Consider the following 17,213-nt stretch of genomic DNA (forward strand, 5'->3'; position numbering starts at 1 on the left):
AAGAATAATATCCAGGAGGACAAGCCAGATCAGATAATTTATCTGCATAACACTTGAGAGACAAATGGCACCTTCTATACCAGCAAAAGAACTGCCTGATGAGTTTACCAGTGAGCTCGCTGTTGCTTCAGCTGGAACCCTGTCTCGATTTCAGATGTATTTCTCTTTCTTACCAAGTACAGGAGAAAAGGAGTACTGTCCTATATAGCCATTGCAGTTACTTAAAATCTTCAATGTTGTTTTTAGGCTGTTTATCTATTATCTTACAGCAAATGCAATAGACATACTTAATAACATTTATTTTACCTGATATTGTTAAATGACTTTATTCACATTTCTATATTCCTGTGTTTCCATATTCAAATCCTATACTACCCTCACATGGCAAAAAATTAGGTTTTTAAGCTGTAAGAACTCTGCACCTCTGAGCCAACCCAAGCCTACTACCCACCCCTCTGTATTTCAAGCCTTTAAAGCAACTTGGCTACAAGCTTGTAGGAAAAGAGCACATGAAGACAGAGGCAAGCTACAACCCTGGCATCTATGGAGGTTTCAATGTGATGCTTTTCACACATCTTTGGTTTTCAAGCCAAAGAGCATTTTACAGGAAGAAAACAAAGGGCTTAGGGTCATTCATTGCAACCACTAACTAAAATAACAGCATGGTCAGGGACTTTAATATGATGATTTTAAAAAAGAAAATGCTTAAATTAGTATTCATGGTTAGTGGAGATTCCGTTAGGTCCAACCTTTCTGTCATTTTTAGAAGGAAGCCCTGAAAACATAGTTCTAGGCTAAGATTCATTATCTAACCAGAGCCAAAAAAATAAAGTCAACTCTACCCTCCCACCAGAGCTTTCAGTCTAGCTAAAATATGCAACTACGAATGTTTTCATTTAAGTATTTTATTTTTAGTTCATTCATATCAAAATTCAAGGATGCTGCATCCTATTCTTCATTGAGAGAAGGAAATAGAAACTTCAAAATCTCCCTTTTAGCATCTCCTTAAGTTCTACAGAAAAAACACCTTCAGCCTTTAAAAACAGGAACTGAAGTTGTAAGTGGAACAGTATATGCATGAGGTATTTGGCATTAAATCACTGCATTTTTCTTCAAAATCAGGATGCTGCTTTAAAATGACTAGGAGCCTGCACAGGGAAATGGTTTGAAATAATTCAAAAGTTTAGTTCTTCTTCTGTATGCTCCAAATGAACTTTAGAGAATGGTAAATTCACCAACCGAATCAGTGAATTAAACTGTGTTTTAACCCAGATTATTTTAGGACCATTAAAAGAAAAGACCTGGAAATACGTCTTTCTTTACAAGATTTATAGGGGATGCACACATCAGTATATATGACACCGTGCACAATCTTTTTGCAGAATCCAGAGGATTTTAACTTTCACTAATATAACAGGGTAAGAACACCTGTACTGAATATATTTTCCTGCAGGCCAGCAAACTGGTAGAATACCAGGAAAACATTTCAAAATGAAGAATACTTTTTCATCTTTGGTTTTATTCTCTGCTTTTTTCTTTCTTTTACTCTTGTTAGAGTTTGACAGACACTTTTCTGGGAGTTCCTGATAATAAAATCCTTGATTAGATGGCTTTTGAAATTAAAACTACCTAAATGGGAAAAAACACGAATTTCTTAAATACTGAAATTGACTCATCACAACATTCTGTCCAGAGATAACAAGTGGACTGACTAGTACTTCAGCTGTGAATTTATTTAAATGTAGACATACACATGCAGTGTTAGGAAGGCAAAAACAGGGTATGAAATAAACATAAGGCATCAGGTCTAAGCTCACTGTCACGAGTATACCAAGGATTCTAACCACAGAGTTCAGCTGAAGGTAACTATCTGTCAAATGTAATCTGTGCAAGTGAATATGCTTAAGCTGGTGCTATGAATCAACCAAAATTGCTTTGGTCTTATTGACATTCAATTGCAAGAAGTTGCGGCTCAGCCAGTCCAATAGACATCTGACAACACCAAGAGTGCTTCAGTGACAGAAAGCTTTAAATATAGATGCAACTATCATCACAATACACATGGAGCTAAACTTTATGATCCTTCATACCATTTTCAGAAACTGGTCATCAGCTGGATAACATAAGACCACATGGTCATCCTCTCCGCCTGTTGCCAATTTCTGCAGTTAACAGATCACTGTGACTTAAAAAAAAGAAAAAGAGAGAATACAGATTGACTGACAGAAAAATACCACTCACTCTTTCATCACTGTCCCATTAAATCTCTCTCTGAAATCCCCTTTTGCTATTATCATCTTTGTTTGCCTTTTAAAAGTAAAACACCAGATCAAAATTTGTTCAAACTGTTTGCTTTAGGTAAGGACCAGATTTTCAGCTGCTATAAACTGCCTTCAGTTTCAGCAATGCCATTTTAGACTCAAGTATGAGTCTAAAATATGTTAAATTTACTTTCTTCCTCACAGCTGTTTGTTACACCTCAAGACAAGATGCCAAATACTGTGTGTGTGTGGTATGTTGGACAATAAAGCATCTTGCATACTGGGTCACAGAAAAAGATCTGATTTGTGTCCTAACTTTGCACTGAAGAGAGGAACACCACCAACACCACCTGCAACCATCTAGGTGCTTGTTTGTTGACCGTTCTCTCTCTCGGAGAACTGCCATTTCAGTGGTAGATGCTCTAGCACAGCAGTGTCTTTTTCTAAAAATTTTCATGTAGCCCCACTGTCCACATGAGTTGTTATGTATCCACTTGCTTGCCCACCCCCAGCTCCTGCTGCCTCATTCCTTCACTCATCATTAAAATCATTGAATTGAAATCATCCCAGAGCCACAGACAAATAAAGGAAGTTGGGAAAGCGGAACTATGTCGACTGCATACATCTTGCAACCATGTTTAAGGGGATGCACAGTGTAAGCATTTTTGGGGGCAGGGGGGAGAGACATTCACACCCATATTATGAGCACTCTAAGCAGTTATGCCCATGCTCTGAGAAAACCAGTGTACAACAAAGAGAGAATTGAGGAAGAAACCTCATCAGGGGACCACAGTGACAGAACTGTCTTGAAACGAAGGGCTGAAGAGGATAAAGGGACAGTAGAAGAAATGGTAAAGAACAGCGAAGGGGAAGGAAAAAGCATAAGGTCGGGAGGGGCAAGTTGTCTCTTTGCCTTTCCTTTTTTTGCCTCAGGCCCATATCGGCCTTTCCTTTTCTTGACTTAACTGGGATGAATTTTAATTGCGGCCTCTCTACGTGTTTTATACACTATGTACTCTCTACTTGTGTGGAGTGGATTTCCCATTCATCACAGGATTGCAGGCAAAAATCCCAGGAGCATTTTCTTTCCTTCAAAGGTAGCTTTGCTAAAATCAATAACGTTAGGGCTGCTTCCTCCATCTAGCACATACCCCCACTCCATGACCATTTCAAATGTCATGATTTTATGATCATTTGATTATATTTCTTATCTCCATATACAGATTTATTTATATTTGTAGTCTTTCCATTATAACAGTGACAATAGTCCATACTGTTTCAGTAACAGTATAAAGGCAACAACCTTACATCAACAGTGGAAACATCCTCTCTATGTAGTTTTAACACAGTCAATATTTCTAACTGATCTCTAACAATCTCTCTTCCTACTGTCTCTTCCTCAATACCCCAGCATTCTTCAAATCAAAGTTCTGGTTTTCCTAGGGACCCATTTTATGTCTTAAATATTTTTATTGCTTGGGGTTTTTTTCTGACCACCTGCAAGTCTACTGCAATAGCCAAGAATCACAATCACATTAAATTGTCCTTACCTTATATACAAACCACTGAACTTAGTTTAAAAAGTAAAAAAAAAAAAAAAAAAAAAGGGGGGGGGGCAGGAGTATTTCCTACTGTAGATTGACTATCATCCCTCAGCAATATTGTTACATCTCTTCCAGCTTTATATTAGCTCTCCCTTCACTAAAACTGTGTATCTTGGCATTTTAAATCCCCCTTCATTTTCCTGGTTGTCTCTCTTATTCCAATAATATCTTTCTTATCCTTGAAAACATGTCACTCCAATTCAGCAGACTTATTACATATGCTCCTAGCATTTGTGTAAAAGATATTTAGCTTTTCTCTTTGCCCTCCTTTACTTTTCTTTTTCACTATCTCCTACAATGTTAATCCCTTCTCAACGGGAAATGGTTTTCCTTCAATCCAACTCTTTCTTTTTGTGCATAGATCCACGAGTTCAGTTTGAATTCCCTGAAGAACAACATCAATTTAAAAAAAAAAAAAAAAAAGGGGGGGGGGGTGCAGAGAAAAAGATGGGGGTGCAGAGAAAAAGATGGAACCCTGGAGTGCTCCTGAAGCAATTAACTCTGTTCAAGAGCAAGCCATGTATTAATATAAATTTGGCCCTAAACAGTGAAGTCGGAAAGCAACTGGAATGCAGACCGATCCATAAGATGGTGTACTGGCTTAAGAAAACTAATAGCTATTCCATGAATAAAGCCTTCAAAATGCAAAAAAACAAGTAACAGCAAGCAGAAGGATCCAAAATAAGAATCATGGATGTCATTAATTTTTTGGACAGGGGTAATTTTAGTAGTGTTAAAAACTGAGTGATATAACCCACACTGCCAATTATCTGATAAACAAGGCCAAAGACAAAGAAAGATCGATGTGAAAAAAGACAGATTTGAAATGGTTTGTATTTTTAAAGAATTAGTCTTTTAAAAAGTAAACATTGTTTTAAAATAAACGGTTAAATCAGAGATTAGTGATCCTCCTGCCACAGAGTATGCATTCCAATTATGGATCAGCAATTTTCATTTAATCTTTTGTTGGTGAGTACACCAGTATTTCAGTAATATGAAGTAATATAAAAATGGTTAACTACAGCTCTGTTGCTTTCTACCCCAACCAGCACTGTACCAATGAAAAATATTCTTTATTGCCTGTATCAGTAGAGCTCTATCAATCTGTTACTGATGCCTCAGGACAGAATAAACGTATCTGGGCAGGGGAGTGGCAGAGAGAACCTGAGAGCTCAAAATTACAAGTACAGATTCTGTCAGAAACTGAAGTAATTAATAAATAAGCTTTATTCTAACTACTGTTTCATACATTGATCAACCTCTGTTCTTTTTACATGGAAAGGTTTAACAAGTGACTCTTCTGCTGTAAATGAGTTCCAAACAATAAAACACATTAAGAGGATCATAGTAATCAGATTTGAAAATACATGGAGAACAACTGCTTTCTTGATGCATAATGACTCTATTTTCCCTAAGTCACAGAACAAATCAGATCCAAGATCCAATGATCACTATAGTAACATGAAAGGAGACAAGTATTAAGGATTCAACAAGCTGCTTTTTAGCATCTAAAACAGTTACACAGTCTTGCCAAAATTAATTGAAACAAAAGGTCTGAAAGTACATTTTAGATAATCTCATAACAATGCACGTTTTCTCTCTGCCCCCTCCATTTAAAATACAGCACAACCACTGATTCTGAATTTTCCTGAACTACTTGTAATCATGTAAATTAGAGATGAGATGTAGATGTCAAATGAAACGTCCCTTCTGAATAAAGCCTCTGTGCTTCGCTAGTCAAAGAATAAGCAGATACCCACACAAATTAAGAGAGCTGTTACTAATGTACAATTATTAACCCCGTATTACACTATCAGCTGTACATTAAATACTATCTTTTGAACTGATTATATATGAAGAATTTTGTACCACTTTACCCTCCTCAGTACTGATAAGTCATTCCCAAATTTAATGCAAGAATACATTGGTTCTACAACAGCTGAACAGTTCTGCTGGGACTAGAAGGTTGAAAATCCATCCCTCTGTCTTTTTTTGTGATAATTTACATAAGAAGAGTTCAATAAGAATTACAATTATTCTTGCCCTCTGAATGCCTCTCCACATAAGTTCCATGTACACAGTTAAGGGATTTTTGCAAATAAAGTTTCATCTTTTCTTTCAAGGCTTAGTTTCTCTTCATGGTCAAGGATTCACAAAATTCTGCCTTTGATTCCTTTCACATTCCTCCCAACAACCTCACTTCAGGCCCTTCCCTCCTCCTCTGTGCCTCGCTTTCTTCCTTCCATCACAAAGTCCTTTAGAAACAGTCATTCAGTTATTCCTTTATACTGTAACTCTCCAACACTCTTTTTGATGACAATTTGCTGTAAGCTTCAATTTTCACTTTTTGATAGTAACTGCTTTTTCTCCAGAGTTACTAAGCATCTTACCAGCAAAGTTTTGCAGTAGATCCAAACTCAGCTGTTAACTGAACATAGACCAAACCTGATTTAGGAGGACTGTTTCAGTAGCTTATTGGTTTGTAGCTTATTTTTGGAAAAAGCTAAAGGAAAAAGTTCATGTAGCAGCTCTCTCAACCACATTTTGTTGGAGATGGACCAGGAGAGGACCATGGGAGGCTGCTCAGAAAGTTCATAGTGGTATGTCCTGCACCTTAGTATACAGGCCTTGAGCCTTGGCCTCCAGCCAAGTTGACAAATTGTTCAGTACCAGAAAATATTCTTTGCTTCCCTGAGAAAATGATACATGTGAAGACTTACCAGAATATTTCTCCTGCGGACTGTCACCAGCATATATGGATTTTGCATTTTACAGGATCTATACATGTCATTTATGTCACCTTCCATTTGCTGCATGCACAGGTGTTAATGCAAGATGTACATAAGAGAGTTCACACATAAATAATGGAGGTTGCATAAAGGACAATCTGAAAGTTTCATCTTCCATTTCTTGATCAGACTTCTGACTTAAGTCTCTGTCTTCAAGCTACAGAAACCTGAACCAAATGTAGTAATTACTTTTGTTTTGGGTTTTTTTTTTAATAATCACGAAAAGCAGAAGCTGCTCTATTTGGGCATACTCATGAAGTTTTTAGACTCTTACTCAAAAAGTTTCAAGTATCTTGTGAAAACATCTACTCAGCAACTGTCATAGCATGAAGAGGTTAAGGGCAATGGTTCAATATCTGTGATCCACCTTCACCAGCAAAGAAGTTCAAACCAGTTGCCAGTTTTCTGTTCACACACCGTGCATCCCAAGAACTACCTGCTGGAGGACCTTTTGTCCACATTGAAAATTGTGTGCTATAAATGGTGGTACTCCAATGTACAACTTGAGGCTTGCTGTCCCCAGAACGGAATCAAATTCAGGCATATCAGAAGTGCTCATCACTAACACAAGACTTCAAATAGACAGAAGGCAAACCTTCAAAAAGCACCTCCCCATCCACAAAACTGATGGTGTAAATGTACCCTCTGAGTGTCATCCTAATGTTTTACACCAACAACCATACCAAGTATATGCAGCTACTTCCCTTCTCTCAAAATTTGCTCCCTACACAGCTCAAGGGCACACAAACATACAAATGGAAGAGCAGTCACACGGGTGCAGAAGTGTACCTGAAGTTACACCAAGCAATACATACCTAGGAACCTACTTGTAAGTGATATACATATACAGGTATTTAAAAGATTAGTTCAGAATCAAGGGCTCTGTAGCTTAAACAATGTTTTTTTTGCTTATGTTTCCAGTAGGACTCCAGCTTTCTAGCAATCTGAAAGTAGTAGATTCCAATAGCCACAGTTTAATTCACAGGATGCTGTTAAACAGCACACATCTCTTTCAGTTTTTCTAACTTCAGTTATGCAATTTTTACTATTATTCTTAGTATTGAATTTGAACACTTGAAGAGAATTTTTTTCTTTACCTTTCTAAACATTCTCCTCTAAGAAGTATGCAAGCTACTTCCATATGGTATGACACACCTTTTAGATGCATACACCACCACAATATTAAATATTTTTTCCAAAAAAAAAATATGCTTACAAACTATATTTTATATTCTGTAATTACACACGACAGAAACAGATGTATTGCATATTACAATGGTCACTAGAAGTTTGTTACACAGCTATTAATTATCCTTAAAAATGTTACGGTATGTTTAGGAAGACTGAAAGTTATTTTCTAATTGACACCACCCTCTCTCCCAGTTCTAGAGTAGTACAGACCATTATTTATCTCTACTCATATCTAAAATTAAAATTAAAAAAAAAAGCAAAAACGCACCAGATGTCAAAAATACAACCTTAAGAAATGTAAGATGTTTCAAGATCTGAGATTAGGGGGGAAAAAAGCAAATCATTCTTAACACAGTGCTTTCATTATTAAAAACATAATTTAATTGGCTGCCACATATTTTTGTATAGGGAAACAAACTGCTTGTAAAACAAATTGAAACTTGATGGATTTCAAATCTCATCTGAAACTCTCCAGACAAATCAGGCATAGTTTCTGCAAACCATTCAATACTACCTCCTCCCAGCATTGGTCATACAAAGGCTTAATTCCATTACTACTGTATATAACAGTCTGGGCAGACTTCAGTGGGATTTTCATTTGCAATGGAAAAAACATTCACAGTTTCCAGAAGTGTAGTCAAGATGACGACAAAACCTGTTTTTTTGGCATTCTCTGAAATGAAAATCTTGGCCCAGCTGAAGTTCCTTGTCTTCTGTTCCCAGACAGTTGTTAGACTGTAAATCTAAATCTGCAAATATGCAAGAACTTGCCTGAACTCATATTCAGACAAGAAAGGAAGTAGTTTAAGAAACAGTGTGAGTGAAGAGAAGATAGAAGCATCTAAGAAATGCCCCAATTTCCCAAGGAGCTGAAGTTATAAAAACAAAGCTTTCAAATCCACAAACGTCGACATCCTGGATCAGGAGAAGAGACAAGCACCACAGTAGGACTTCTGCATGCAGCACAGCAAGTTACTAATATCCAAGAACCCCAAGGCTGCAAGTTCAGCAGCAGTGTCTCAATGGCCTGCAACCGTAGCAGATTAAATGATGAACCAGCTGCCAATAGAGCTACGCTCGTTGTTTCTGCGAACAGTTCTCTAAACAAATACATTACACAGACTGCAACGTGACTTATTTCTGCTGTCCTGGGAGCACAGCACCAACCACATGGACAGACTGAAACCTCCTAAATATTTTCAACACACAATTGCAATTAATAGACAAGAAGCTTTAATATTTAGAATTGATGTAAACTCCCCTGCCCCTTCTTGGGACTGAAAAACTACTAATAGTAAGCTATGACTTCAGGCAGGAAATCAAAGTGATTTGTTAAATTAAAATGCTTCCTTGCTTTCTCATGTCCTTACTAAACTTAGGGAATATACAGTTTAAAACACCTTGTATTTAGTAATACATATACAAAGAGTGTACAGAGTAAATGTTTTCCTCCTTACTTTTAAGTCTTAGGTTCCTTGCTTTTAATAGAAATTTTAAAGTATTCAAAAACTTGTGCAGAAAATAAAAGGATTTCACAAATTGGAAAGGACAAGTTTTCTCTTGATAGTCAAACAGTTATGATGTAAAGCGGTCTCATTAAATCATAAGTACTTTAACCTTTTCTTGAAAGAACTGGAAGATTTAAAGATTTATAAAGAATTTTTCCCTAAACTAGGAAATGACTCATATTTGACATGTATTGAAATGATAATGCTGATTTCAATAGGCACTCTAAGAGCATTTTCCTCCCAGGAGAGTAATTCAGTCATGGTTACCTCTCTGCATTTAGATTTTAAACTTACTTTCTAAAGCTTTTAATGTGCTATAGTCTGCCAAAACATGGCAGAGTTACATAGATATGATCAGGCAAAATAAAGGCTAGTAAAAAGATTATTTTTATAATTGCAGACACTAAATATGAAACAAATACATCAATCTGACATGTTCTCTAAGAATCTCCTGTTTCAGCAGCCTTGGTTGTATCTGAAAATTCATGTTTAAATTCCACTCTTCTTAATTGCTTAAATAAATTCTGAAGTATCAAAGTGAGAGACCCTTAACAGTGAATCTGAAAATGAAAATACATAAGTGGCACAAAACTGATACTGGTATCACTATGCAAAAATAATAAGGCACACAAATGGCCTTAATTACGCTTTCAAATTCTTTATTTCTTTAAAAGTCAATTTTTTAAGACACCAATTTTTTTGAGTTTTCACTTCAATGCAACATCAAATTCCTTTAAGTTAAGGCTATATACGCTTTACTCCACTGTGTACCTTCAATCAGAGTTTTTGCTAATATATACCTAAAAAGATACAGTGATAAATATCATTAAATCAAGATCAAACACAGAAGGAAACTAAAACTTTCAGCAGCCTGAAGGCCTTGATCCTCACTAACTGAAAACAACTAAAACAGCAGCAGTAATTTCAATGAAACAGGATCCACAATTTATAGCCTTAAAAAAACCCAACAAAGCTGTTTGAAAATGCAAAACAAAAAGGTAAATTCCTTTCCAAATCATAAGCAGGTGAAAATAAAAGCAGACATCATTAGAGAGAAATGTCCTATTAATTGAAGAGCAGAAAAAAAAAAAATGCTCAAACCTAACTTTTGTTGCAAATCCACTTCAACTTACCTCAGCAGAACTTTTCAAGGATGATTTTTCTCGAATGTTTATTGGGTACAAAGAGCAAAGAAATGGATAGCAAATAGCTCGTCAGCAATATACCACATATTAAGAAGGCTGCATAAACCATTAAAAAGTATGAAGTTACTCTTAGACCAATGCCACCTAGTCTCAAGTAGGAGACTCAACAGTCCATTCCAAGACTATTTGTGACTCATGTCCAACATCCTGCTGGCAGCAGTTGTTACAGTAATATTGCAGGAAAAGGGGGGAAAAAAAGAATGAAATCCCACAGTCTACCTACATAACTGACTGATATAGCAATTCCCATCTTTTCCTCTTGGATACACTATACCACATTACCCTTTTTATGAAAGTTACTGAATTTAAATTAAAACCAAAAAACCCCAAACATTTTCTTATCCCCACTATTCTGATTAGAACACTTTTTCAGAAACACTCTGCTGCAATAGAACAAACTCAGTTTCCAACTTAAACAGTCCCTTCTTCTGCCTGGTGTTTACACTCCAAGAGATTTAGAGAAGAAATCTGTATGTGTTCCTACTCTTCACTATAGTTAATTCCCAAAAGAAGGTTCTCCAAATCATCTTCTGTAAGGCCTGCATAGACCCTTTCACCATCATCATAGTCCTAGTAGCTCTGTTCTGATTTATATTCCTTAGACATGAATGATGGAAACTGTACCCAACGTTTTGCATGAAATCTCACGAGTCTAGAGCAGCAGCAATGAAGCTTTTCTCTCACTACTATTGGGAATGCCTCTCCTGATACGTTTCCCCAACACATACCTTTTTTGTAGCCTCATCATGACAATAACTCATCATCACTACCTGGGACTACTACTTCAGCAATTTTCTAATGATTAACTATTATACTTAGCAAAAGATTTTGTGAGGGATTTCAAGTTCATCACTTTGCATTTTGTAATACCAAATTTTATTTCATGACAGTTACACTAGTTCTTTCAGTGATGCCATTCTTCCTATATGACATCTTACTGTTCCTCTTTCTAATGACGCCTCTCCACATTACGTTACTAGCTAGTATTATCGGCACACTCTTAATATTTCTGCCAAGATCATTAATGAAAATATAACACAAGGCTGGTCCCAAAGACTAATTCTCAAGGAATTCAACTGCTTTTTACCTCCCCCCTCCCCGGGATTATAAGCAAGTTCCTTCAAGCAGTATCTATTGCCAACCCTCCCCATGAGCATTCCCTTTGACCCTACAACTTCTCATGGGTTGTCACATCAACTCTAAACTGAACTCCAGATAGAGGAAATCTGACACATTTACTTTGCCTGAAAATCAGTTTTCTCATCAAAAAAAGCTAAGAGGTTAGACAGTGATGAGCTATCTTTAGTAAATCCATGCTTCATTTTATCCCCTTTTCCATTTAGCTCCACATCTTTATCTATTCCTCCAAAGATCTTTTCTAAATCCTCATATGCCACTGCTTCAAGACAAATAGGTCTGCATTGCCAAGATCCTTTTTCCTTCCTCTGTACAGTCTCTGGCTGGGATGGAGTTAAACTTCTTCACAGCACCCTGCATGGTGCTGTGTTCTGAATCTGTGGCTAAAACAGCATTGATAACCCACTAATATTTTGCTATTGCTAAAGAGTGCTTGAACAGTGTCAAGCCTTTCTCTTTTCCCACTCTTTTCCCCCATCTCACCTCATCAGTAAGTTAAGGCTGGTCCAAGAAGTTGGGAGAGGACACAGCCAGGACACCTGACCCAAACTGACCGAAGGGATATTCCATACTGTATAACTCATCCTTAGCAATAAAAATTGGGGTAGAAGGAAGACTCTGGGAAGACAGGGGGTTTATTTCCAAGGAGGCCGCTGCTTTGAGACTGGCAGAGCAGCGGTCTGCTTCTGGGAGGTGATGAGTGATTGCCTTTGCATCATTTGTTCCCCTCCCACTCACCTTTCATTAATTTTCTCACTTTTGCTATTGCTATTCTCTCCCCTGTTCCACTGGCAGGGGTGAGGCAGGCCCAGCTGCTGGATGGCATCAATGCATGACACTCTTCCTAAATGTAAGCATTATAGGCTCCACCTCTGCCTTGGTAATATGCATAAAATAGTTCTTTGTCAAAGGATTTTATGTACCAATTCTTTCAGAATTTTTGGACAAAGACCATCTGATCACATCAGGATGTATACAATAAGCTTGCAAATTCATATTTCTACATCTTTATGATTGCTTTTGTTTCCACACGTTAATTTCTGTTACCCAGCTTGTTTTTGCTCTGTGACCGTTATCATTATCGAAAACAGAAGAAAACCGTTTATTTGGGGGACCTTACTCAAATTATTCTTCATCTCAAGCACACCATCACTATACATAGGTCTTGCCTTCTTACACGAAAAAACCCTAAAAACTTTTTTACCATTTGACAGTCACTGCAGTCTAATTCAGCTTGACCATATTTACAGTTTTTATTTCTATTCCTACGTAGCATTCTCTGTGAATTTGCATCCTCATTCCCCACTGCTTGCAGACTCTGCCATCTCTAACTGTAGAGGTGCTTACTCACTCAGATAAGCCCGGGCACTACACCTCCAATTTTTTTTTTTTCTTTAAGAGCAGAGATTTCTCTTAATGCTATTATTATTTCTAATAACCTCCAGGTCTTTTTTCAATTCCATCTCTGGGCTCCACAGGTCTCCTTGTTTTATTAAAATAGTCCTATTTATTTGTTCTCTTTGAAATCCAAAAGTGTACTTACAGAACCAAAGAACTGTTTATTCTACCATTTCATCTGAATCTAGTTGTGAATATGCAATATTATTTTTGAGACCCACATCTCTAATAACGCCCTCATCACTTAACAAAGCTGGTATCCAGACTTTCTGCTTCAGTAGCTACTTGATGGAGAAACCTTTCATGCAGAACATACAGGAATGTTTGGCCCCTGCTCTTATTAGAACTTTAATTTCTCAGCTATAAACTGGAGAATAAGTCTCTGTGACAATGTCTCTGTGGCAATGACACAGTTTTTAGTAGTAGCTCTCTCTAACAAATTACACATCTAAATCCAAACCCAAGGATTTAAATTCCAAGATCACCTCAGTAGAATTAATTTACTAGCCTTCTCTTCCCCTAGAATTATTTTATTCCAAAGAAATTATTTTCAATCTGTGCTGTCCTTTCTTCTGTCCTTCCCTTTTATCATTTAATTACTATTTGGTGCTATTCCACCATTTAGCTTTCATTTTTATCATTCCTGAATAGGCATATGCTCTTACACCTGAATTCCAAACATATCTGCTATCCTACCATATTTCTGCTCTCTCTAAATTCAGTTGCACATTTGTAACCAATACTTCACGCTCTGTTATGGTGTTTGTTGCCTAGCATTTATGCACAAATATTTCAGTTTTTCCTACTGACCACAGGAACTCCCCTGATTGCAGGCTCTCAGCTCCTACTGACTTCTTGGCTTTGGAGATCTTTGGCCCCAGTCAGTCTCACATTAGGCATACCTGTGTCCAGAGATGGACTTGGACCCTAGCTCCTTGGCAGAACTGTCTCTCATGATCAGCTACATCACTCACACACACACTTTTCACAAACTACAACCAACCTGCCGAAAAACAAAAAGTCACCAATCTGCTGTCAACACTTACAAAGCCAAATCCCACAGCCTCCCTTAGCTGTTATTCCTGTCACCAACTTGGTATGCAAAGCCTCATGCTTCAATCCCTGATTCTTTGGTTGTTGCCACTGGGTTGTGCCAGCCAGCCTGCCCACCCCTGCCCTTCATCCATGCACTGTCACAAACAAGATGCATAAATTCCCTGTGAGCCAAACAACAAGTATTGCTTTTTTCTCAGGAGCAGGGTCCATTACACACTTCTATTTGCTAACCATATAAGTAAGTGCTAGCATTCAGCAAAAAAACCTTTTGTGCTGAATCAGACTCACCTCAAATTACACATACCCGTAATTTGGTCTGCAGTCACTGAGCAACAAGGTATCATACCAGAAACTATTTTTTTCCTCCCTGTCTACCATACAAACATGCAATACTGTGCATGGCTTTCAATGATATTTCGCAATGCGCTGTGAATATCCCATTAAGCTTATATCCAATATATTTACAAGGTAACTATTTTGATCCTCTGCTATCACCTGCATCTCCTATACAGACCTAAACCACCTAAAGCTACACTGTTAAAAAGTTTTGTAGTCTTAGAGAAAACAAGGACCAAATATGCTTCATCTACCAGAAAAGTCATGCATATTGAAGACAAGGGATATTAATTGCAGTATTTAATGCTTCTACCTTAAATTTCTGGGAAACCAACTGTCAATAGCTTACATGCCCACACCTCTGGCATAAAGTTAAAATATTTCATAAAAACCAAGATTTGTTAACATAGACATCTTCAGTTACCACCAGTATCTTAATTACCTAAACGTTGAAAAGTACATACTTTTTAAAAAAATAATCTGAATAGCTTGTGCCTACTATGCTTCAGGCATAAAGAATATAATTTCTTTATGTAAAATTCTGTTTAGCATAGCTGCATCGCATCCTAACCCTCTTCATCTTAAATTCACAGATGAAGTTTTTAGGGGTCCTACAACTCTAAATATGGCAATGCAGCCTTTTTTTTTTTTTTTAATTACACTTTTTCCATACATATGTATTGTTATGTGCACAAAAATAAATCCATTCCACATTTTCAACTGTCTTATCAGAACATTCACAAGCATTATTTTCTTTAGTCCAAAAATCATACCAAGCAAGCTGTCACACAAGTCTGAATAGATTTAGGGTTTTTTCACATCAGAACATGCCACCCAGCTCCAGCTAGAACCAGGAAGTAAAACAAATGCAAATGCTTCAAATTCTGCAAAGTACCTAAAAAGGTGTTAAATCTACTGTTAGTTTAGTTAAACCTAATACCTTGTGGCTAAACATCACAGCCACATACATGACATTTCATATCCAACAACGATTTCGTTTTTGTTTTCTATAGAGGAATGTTATATAGCAACTACACGGGTAACACCATACCTACAAACAAACCAGTATGGCTATTGGATGACTGCAAACTTTCATAACTTATTAGCCACAGAGCTCAGTCCTAGGGCTTGTCTTTGCTAGAAGATAAAGGTTATGCCTACAACAGTGACACAGAACTGAGACAGTTAATCCTTTACAGGTATCAGAGGCAGTTTCGCCTCAACAAGACAGCAAGGAAATCTGCATAGTCTGACTTGGAAAAACTCGAAGTAGTAGTAAGTTATTAACTGCACTCAGCCCTCTCTGCTGCCTCGACTCCAGGCAGCTCACCTACAGCCCACAGGAGGGTCTCTCCTCCACTCTGCAGTGCCCATTCCTACCGTATGGCCATCACCTGGGGAGAAGGCTGGTTAGTCAGAGAAGTCAAAAGTTACACCTGTGGTAAGATCAGGTGATTTGTACTTTTAGATGTAAACTCCAGGCTCTTCCACTGCCTTTAACTACAATTACTATTGCCTATAAAACTACATAATGCTTCATCTTCAGAAGACACTTTCATCAGCATAAGGAAACACCTATATATCATCATGATATATATAAAAATATCTCATCGTCAAATACTACTGTTGTCTGAAGACGCAGACATTTCCATATGAATGTTACTTTTGCATATTTTGGGTGGTCTATCATTCTCCACTTATTTCTCCATTTATAGAAAAAATGCTCCTGAACAGCTGCTAAAAGGAAAAAAACCCAAAACAAAAGAAAACAAAAACCCCTTTGCCTAAAGTTTCATAGCCAGACCTAGTGCTAAATAGATCACGCTGCAGCCACTATCATCTTTAATTGGAAATTGAATCCTACAATACCACAAACCACAGAATGTAAGGTTCTACCCCGAGTTCAGAAACTTGGTAAAGGTATCAAGCCTGCAGCCCCTTTAAGGGTCTAGAAGCTACACTTCTTTACTCCTGCTATGCGTTGAACAACTTTCCCCAAAGAAACAAAGGACCAAATTCTACACAGTGCTCGAGGTTTCTTTGCAATACAATTTAAGGTATGTGTGTGTATTTAAATCCAGCCCTTTCACTCTTCACTTTGCTATCCCAGGCTTTAGCAGTTTCTGAGGCTAGTACAAAACGCAGCTGACAGCAACAGCAGTAATATAGCACCCTCAGAGTGTTTGAAGTGTAAAGTTCATTAGTTCTACCTTAAGGTCACTCTTTTAATCCAACAGCCAAAATCTTATTCGCACTACCATGCTGTTATCCTGGAAAAAAAAAAAAAGAGAAAACTGCAAAAAAATCAAGACGTCAGCTTAGATACTTCTTACGAGTGACAAGATCAGCACTAAAAATCCAAATCACAGTCAATACCTTTTAGCAAGTTTCAAGAAAGCAGCAAAACACTTCTTGATTGTGCTGTAACCCAAATGAAATTTACTAGAATAGATAAAGGAAATGAAGGAAGAAGAAGATAAACATTTCAATACCTGATAATTGTGGTTTATAATTATTAGTTGAACTTAGCTTTCAAATAGAATTTACTAGAGCATCTGTTGGGAATTACAAGACATGCAAATAACTGAATTTTAACTTCTGTGTTCGTTTACTGATTATTGTACATACGCTTTAAATTTTAACAAACTCAATTCTGCTTTAGTGGAATATCAGTGGATATTTGTACACTTATTTAAAAGTTATGTCAACAGAAGACTCTTAGAACATA

General features: G+C 37.2%; 1 protein-coding gene across 6 annotated transcripts in view; it reads right to left on the reverse strand.

Moving 5' to 3' along the window:
• Window positions 1-17,213, reverse strand: part of USH2A (usherin) — a 392,395-nt gene that overhangs the window by 367,787 nt on the left and 7,395 nt on the right. The window lies entirely within an intron of this gene.

Source organism: Athene noctua, chromosome 1 (assembly GCF_965140245.1).
Source record: "Athene noctua chromosome 1, bAthNoc1.hap1.1, whole genome shotgun sequence".
Lineage (NCBI taxonomy): Eukaryota > Metazoa > Chordata > Aves > Strigiformes > Strigidae > Athene > Athene noctua.